Source organism: Leptidea sinapis, chromosome 1 (assembly GCF_905404315.1).
Source record: "Leptidea sinapis chromosome 1, ilLepSina1.1, whole genome shotgun sequence".
NCBI lineage: Eukaryota > Metazoa > Arthropoda > Insecta > Lepidoptera > Pieridae > Leptidea > Leptidea sinapis.
In genome coordinates, this window is record NC_066265.1 from 22,591,967 (window position 1) to 22,599,992 (window position 8,026).

Below are 8,026 nucleotides of genomic sequence, written 5' to 3' on the forward strand. Positions count from 1 at the left end.
AAACACTCATGTGATACTATTCCCACCCACAGTTTCAGAAATAACTATTTATAACGCCATGCTTCGACATGGGTTAAGAGAACATTTTCCACGAGGACAGAGCGGCCCTTAGGGCTTATTTCACCGGTATCCAATTCAAACACCAGAGTCATGACGCGTCCGAGCTGGGCGCGCTACCAAATGGATACCAGAGATATGAAACATTTATATCATCTCGCTATCCTTTGTTTTGCCTCCCTTTGTTTTGTTTTCCCACCTCTCAGCCACAAGACTGTGAGTCTTTTGTTCCTTTTGTCTATACCACGAAACATTTGCCCAAACAACTTTCACTTAATTACTCTTATTTTGTAGACAACATTTGGTTATTTTCTCTAACTATTCACTGACTTTTTCGCTAACTATTAATTTCTGTGTTCCTTTTACATGAATAATATGTGCTTTAGTTGTTGGGTTGTTGGCATATTAAGTTGTTGGCGTTGGGACTAATTATCCAAGAGATCATGGATCGCCGAGATCACTTAGCATCGTGTAACACAAAGTTTTGATTACCCTACGTAGGGGAATAGCGAATAATAATAATAGTATAGCGAATGTTTATGATCGTATATGGCATTAGGCGCTTCTGTTAAAACTTCCATCATTTTAGCTTCCCGAGAGTTTATGCAAGTGGACCGCCAGCTTCCTCACTGGGCGCATCATACCGGTCGTAGTCGACGGCTATTGCTCCAACCCGTAGCTTACGGGCTTGGCGGAGTTTGAGATCCCCAAGGCTGTGTGCTATCTCCTACACTGTTTCATCTGCACATCAAATATAAGTTGAAGCCCCCGAACATGCAGATGAAATGTGTATGAGAGGACTGGGAGGTGCTGTATACACGGGCCATGCAGGTCTCTTTCGGGAAATCGTTAACCAGTGCCGGAAGAAGTTTGTGTCTTCTATCGAGTCCTATCTTGGAAATGTCGCAGAATGGGGTAACATGAACCTTGTCCAGTTTAACCCCCAGAAGACTCAAGTTTTGTGCGTTAACCACTAAAAAAAATGATTTGGTATACTGCCGCTCTTCAGCATCACTTTCCATAATGCCTCGCCTGTTATCGGAACTAATTATTAATTAATTATAATAAAATAATTAATTATTTATCGGTATCGGTCTTGAAATCTCGAGTGATTGCAAATTCCACGGTCACCTGGAAGCCAAAGCCAAATTGGCGTTGAAGAAGCTGGGCGTCACAAATAGTGCAGGGTAATACTCCAAGCCGGATCACATTCTAGCGTTCTACAAGGTGCAGGAAGGGCCACATTATCACGGGGAGTGTTCCGAAGAGCTGTTTCACCTCATTCCTGCCACCGTATTCCTCCTTTGCACGACACGCCACAAATTAGGATATCATCCCCACCATCTGGATATTATGCGGTGTTCAAGGAACTTTTTTCCACATACAACCAAGGTGTGGAATGAGCTTCCTTGTGCGGTGTTTCCAGGACGATACGGCACCGGTACCTTCTAAAAAGTCGAGTACCCTTTTCTAGAAGGCCGGCAATGCTCCTGTGATTCCTCTGGTCTTGGAAGAGAATTTGGGTCTGATCTGACTGACTACTTAAAATCAGGTCATTCATGCACTCGTTTGCCCTCCTTACTTAAAAAAAAGGAACGCGCTTCCTAAAATTAAATCAATTAAAAGCTAACTGAGCTAATTGACCCCTGACCTTCAGTAAGTGGAATCCAGAGCTTTACTATCTTTAGCAAAGCTATACGTAAAGCGAACGTCTACTTAACAGAAGCAATCAACACCTACGCACATATTGGTTCGAAGTACTTTCTAGGAATTTCTTTGTTAGTTTTCCTCAAAGAAATTGAAAAGGAAAATGTTAACGGTATGATACGTGCCTCAATATGAAGATTGAAGGTCTTATAGGATTGGATATTTTTGCAGAGCAACGGTATGTCAGGGTTGTCAAGTCTGTTTTTGTATCTTTTTTAGGGCGAATTTTAAAATAAACTAAATTTTATTCATCTTATTATACTACTTATTTTTTTATTGTATTTATATATCTACAATAAAAAAATAAGTAGCTTTAAACCATCTTGGATAAATTTCGCATCGAATGGTGGTAGTTTCATGTTGATACGATCAGTGGTTTAGGCTTGAAAGAGCGTCAAAACAAAGACAATATTCGTTATATATAGATAGAAGAAAGATTTATTTTTATGGATACAAATCAGATTTGTTTAATACCGGCATAAAAATTAAATTGAGTTTATTTAAGTTAATACGAGTAGTAATAGTAATAAATAGAACTGTGAAGGGAAACTAAATAATTACCAGTCTTCCTTTACTGTAACAGGCTCCGGGGGGCTTGGTTTTCCCAGATTAACGTATTTTCCTAGAGGTGAAACCTATCTACGTCGTTTTTCACCCATAAAAACACCCATGTAATAAATTTCATCCAAATCGTTAGAGTCTAAGATACGCAAAATATGAAACTAAGGTTATTAAGTAATTTTTTTCTGGATAATTTTACGTTTCAGTCAATCCATGAAAGTGTGTTCCATTGTTGTGCCATTCGAATAAATCAAATTGTCTTCCTCACATTTAAATATATAAGTAGAAATTGATAGCTTACTGCCTGCGTAAGAGGAATCTCGACCTTGACCTAGATCTTGTTTATTACCACACTGGTCGAGAACATTCGAGAATAATCCTTACATGTATAAATTAAGGTACACTTATTTCATTGGGACATTAGGTAACTGACCAAAGTAAACAATCAGTGGTATACCTGTCTCCTAGGTTTTCCGCTATGGCCCTTACAGGCCTCGGGGTAACTGTTGCGATGGCTCCTTTCAGTGATATAATAGCCGCCAGCAACTACAGGCGCGGCTCTGGGTGGAACCAGTTGGTCTGTGGTGTCGTAAACCGTAGGTATCATGCTGCTGTGCAATCAAGCCAGCGTAGTGTCGCGAGCGATCTGCGGACTACGGCAGGATGGTAGGTCCGTGGTTGGCTTGCGCCCGCCGCTAACCGAGGTCGAGCCCGCCAGTAGTATACCAGTGAGACTAGGTCACGTGGTAGTCCTCTTATAGTCGATGATATGGTGCGATACCACGCAGATGCTGGGATCTCGCTCCATCGGAGTGTGCGACACAGGTGCGCAGGCGGCGAACGATGTCATCCATGCGCAGGTCTCTGGAGATGACCTGATTCCATACGATGCGTGGTGCTCCGGAGATGGTGCGGATCGTCAGCGACTTGCGACCCGTCTCTCTTGTCAGCGCGAACCAGGCGGGGGACGTGGTATACCTGTAACAAGCGATACAACTACTACTGTGCTATCAGTGATCAGTAATAGTGTTCTTGCTACTTAGTAAGAAGATTCATTACTCACTTAGACTAAAGAAATATTGGTAGGTAGTATTAAATTGTTACACACAAAATCATGTAGTTATGTATAATATGCGAAACACGAGAATTACTGACAACAGACTGCTGCGCAGTTTGGCAGACAGATTCTGAAATAAATTATTGAGAACTACATATTATATTTTGCCTCTTTTTAGCTTGTGTTCGACGTTGGTTGACTTATAACATGATGTAACTGATTTCAGTGTAAAAGTATGTATTTTTTTTATTCATCTAGCTATACATAAATGAATATAAGCTACATAAATGAAAGTATAAAGTATTAAGAAAATAATAAATATTAATTGCGTTTAAAAATAATGCGTTTTGTATATATTTACACCAATGTATCTCAACTTTTAAGTCAGCTGAATCACTTGAGAATTTCGATACTAGTTATTTTAGCTACTAATACTACCAATTATATTATTCTAAAATATTTAAATAAAATTATTTAAAATCATTTGTGGTTGGGAACCCTAACTGAAATACTCCACGTGCACGATGAAACTTGAATTACTCACGGCATTCTGATATCATCATATATATTTGTTGAAAGATTTTTAATCTTACCTCATGAAGGTTGAATAAATAAATGAAACAAGAAGATAAATTATTATATTATAGAGAAAGTATGTTTCTTTTTTTCTGTCATTTATGATTCTACAACATTTTTTTTATGTCCTACAATTATTCGCAGATGTTATTAATATTCTGCTTAGAGTGACGTTTCCTTTACGATATATAATAAGATTATACTAGCGTATAAAGAACCTGACAGCACGATAATGCGTTTTTTATGACAACAAAAGAACGAGACGAGCAGGACGTTCAGCTGATGGTAATTGATACACTCTGCCCAATACAATGCAGTTCCGCTCAGGATTCTTGACAGACCCTAAAAATTTTGAGGGGCACTACAACTGCACAAATCACCATTTTACCGTTCATAACTTATACAGTTAAGACATAACTATTAAGTAAGTAACTAATAATAATAATGGATGGGTAAATATATTTTTTTTAAACGTACATTATTTTCCTAATAAACAAAGTCCTCAGCAAGTCCAAACTACAACTCCATTAACAACAAGTTAGAACTATGGGGACGTGACAATCCGTTGTTAGCTCTTGGAATACCAGCCACGTAGTTGGCAAATTTCCAAAATCCTGTTGGAATTAGTCGTGCTGAATAGTTTTTCTTGGGGTTCATTAACATACAAATATCATGCACTAGTAATGATAATATTATGCAATTCCTTGATAGCATTGTTAATTTTCCGAGTGAAAAAACACAGAACCTTAATAGGATTACTCATGTATCTGTTGGTCGGGCCCAGAAATATAAATCTTATTAATAGAAATATAGATTTCCGAATCTTAGATAATTAATACGTCTAGATAGTCTCTTGCTGTTAGAAAACCGATAAAAACAGGCCAGGAATATTTGTTTAGTGTACGTGTACGTATCTTGATACGTCTTACACTCGCGATTTATATGACACTTTGTGTTAGTGTCTAAAGTCAATTTTTTTCGAAGTTTTCACATATGTGATAATACGGCCGTTCTCAGTATTCAGTCTATCTCCGGTTGTGGCCTACTTGTGATAAAAAATCGTAACTATCGTTGATTTTTCTGTCGCAATAAACTTATCGATGGTAACTCACCTTATCCGTGCACGCTGTCTGTCAATGGGATGACGTATAGCTTACCAGCTATAGAAATTTGTATGGAAATTGCAATTCACACGTTTCAATATAAGGCGATAAGAATGGCTTATCGCGTATATTGGGACTGCCTCAGATTATTGACAGCTAATTACTGACAGTAGAAGGTAGTAATTTATCTCTATCTGTAGATAGTATATTGGAAAAATTTACGCGTAATTACATTTCAATAACCAACTATATAACTAATAATATAACTATATTGGACATAACTATGGATAGATAAGATCTTGTCATTAAAGAGCGCATGTAAATAGCAATGTACCTGTAACTAGAGATACCTTTTTTTTATGGAATAGGAGGACAAACGAGCGTACGGGTCACCTGGTCTTAAGTGGTCACCTTATTGAAAACGGCCGTAAATGGTCTAAGCTCCGATTCTACTGCTGCCTTATTTGAAATATGGTATATTTTTTAATGTATCCTAGGCGAAACACAAACGTGAGACGAAAACAAATGAATTTTGAAGCAATGGGACACTTATCAAGCAAATGACATAACACGTCGCTCAATTCAGCGAGTATGGCTGCGTATAGCGAGATATGGAGTTTCTTGCGCCCATTCTTCTCAGGTCTGAGGCAGTCTCTTTTGAATGGGTGGTAGATTTTGACGTTCAATAAGTGATTTTAAATCCTATTTTGAATAAAAATATTTGAATTTGAATTTGAATTATAGACGTCGCTTCTACTGCATTATCTCCGAAAAACTGTTTGACCTAATCTCTATCGCTTGTTTCCAACTTCACGCATACGCACGCCTGTGTTTTCAGGACAATACGTTATGGTTACCTTAAAAAAAACGCGTACAACCACTTATAAGTCTCATTACGTTCTTGTGATTTCTCTGTGAGTGGGCGGTGGAGATTATTTACGGTGAAAAAAAAAACTAAACCGGCGTTCTTGACATTTTAGTGTGACACGTCAAATGAACTGGCAGTTGCAAGAGTTTTAAAAATATAATCGTAAGGAACTATCACATTCGAATATTGTCCAGTTTGCTCTCAAATATAATACGGTCTTTACATAGTTGCCGTCCTATTGGTCTCACATCAAACCTTTGAACAAAGCTCTTTCTTCACGTTACTCTGAACTGGCTCTTTAACAAAGGCACGTTCATGTTATCATACAGTATTGTAACTGGCTCCTGTTCTTGAACTATTACTTAAGGCAGAAAAATATTGTAATAAAGAAGGTATAATTTTTATTCAAACAAAACAAATCTTATAACTGCATTTACTATACTAAGACTACTTAAAATTAAAACTATCATTACGTGGAAGCGTACCAAGAATACTGGCAGCATTTCCGCGTTGGATAGCAAGGCTGATCCGTTGACCGAAATAGCTGCCAGCGCTTGGGTTTCCAGTAGACTTATTGAGGCGCGAAGATACTACTTTGAACATTCTCCGTACCTCTCGGCCCCAAGGGCGAAGTGTCTCTCTATGACTTATTGAGACCCACATATTTGCGACGCTTGTCTTCGGCAGTCAAAGCAGCAGCCCCAGCACTAACTGACGTAACTAACTAAGAAGGTATTATCAATATCAATCAATCAATGAAAATAATATTATTTTACTACAATTAATGAAGTCGGCTTCTATGCCTTGTTACTTATAAATTAGAATCGAATGATAATAAAAATGTTTCATTACGAACACATATAAATTGTGAACACCTTACAATTTCAAATATATTGAAAGCCTTTTGTCGAGACTAAAATATAAATATTATGTGAACAAATAGCAAATGGAATAAAGGAAATCTGAATTCGAAACAGTCAATAAAACAGTAAATATATAAATCGCAATAAAGGCACAACGCGTTACACAAAAACAGAAAGTTCTCAGACAAGATTTGTTCTAATACCACTGATTTTATATTTATTTGTATATTTTTTCGTAGGCGAGCGTAGCAGCCAATATCGAAACATAATTCCATTTCAATATTTAAGCGGAATCCATTTTCTTGATAAATATTGGTGTAGGTACAGAGTAATGTAATATAGAAGGATATTAAGTTACACGAACTCATAAAAGGCTTTCTTCACATGATATCGTTTTTACGTTCCCAACAGGCATTAGGGACTATCCTTTGTGATAGATTATGTGTCAATTCATCCAATTTCTTCCATTAGTTCCAGGTTTAACAAGACTTCGAATATTAATCCATCAATATAATGGGAAAGTTTTTGCTCGCTAACACCATTTTAAAAGAACATTTAATTATTATTATGCCAGTTTTAATTATAAACGTTACAGGCGTTGTTCCAAGACTGGTGTATTGAGAATTGGCCAGGTTTTTTTTATGAAAATAAGGGACGAGACGAGCCGGATGTTCAGCTTATGGTAATTGATAAGTCCTGCCCATTGTAATGACAATGCATTGCCGCTCAGGATTATTGGAAAACCCAAAAATTCTGAGCAGCACTACAACTGCGCTCTTTACTTTGAGACTTAAGTCACCGTAGACATATGTACTTAAGTTGTCAAGTCTCATTTACAGCTACCGCGTCCTTCAGACTGAAACACAGTAATGCTTACACATTACTGCTTCACGGCAGAAATAGGTGCCGTTGTGGTTCCCATAATCTAGCCGACATCCGCTGCAAACGAGCCTCCCACTGGTGTGGTCAGGAATAACACGAACAAGGGCCCTTTTAAGGAGCGTAACATAAGTGGAAACCTGATTTAAATAAACAAATCTTCTTTTAATAAAATTCTTTCATAGACGAGTTTTCCAGTTGTATAAGTACTAAGGTCCATCCATACGTTCCGTAATGAAAATGTGTCTAGAATTATTAAAAAAAAAAACTTTATTGAAATTACGGTTCGTTTATAGCAAGTCATAATTTTTAATATTAAATAATATTTATAGTTCAAGGGGTTCCGATCAGATGA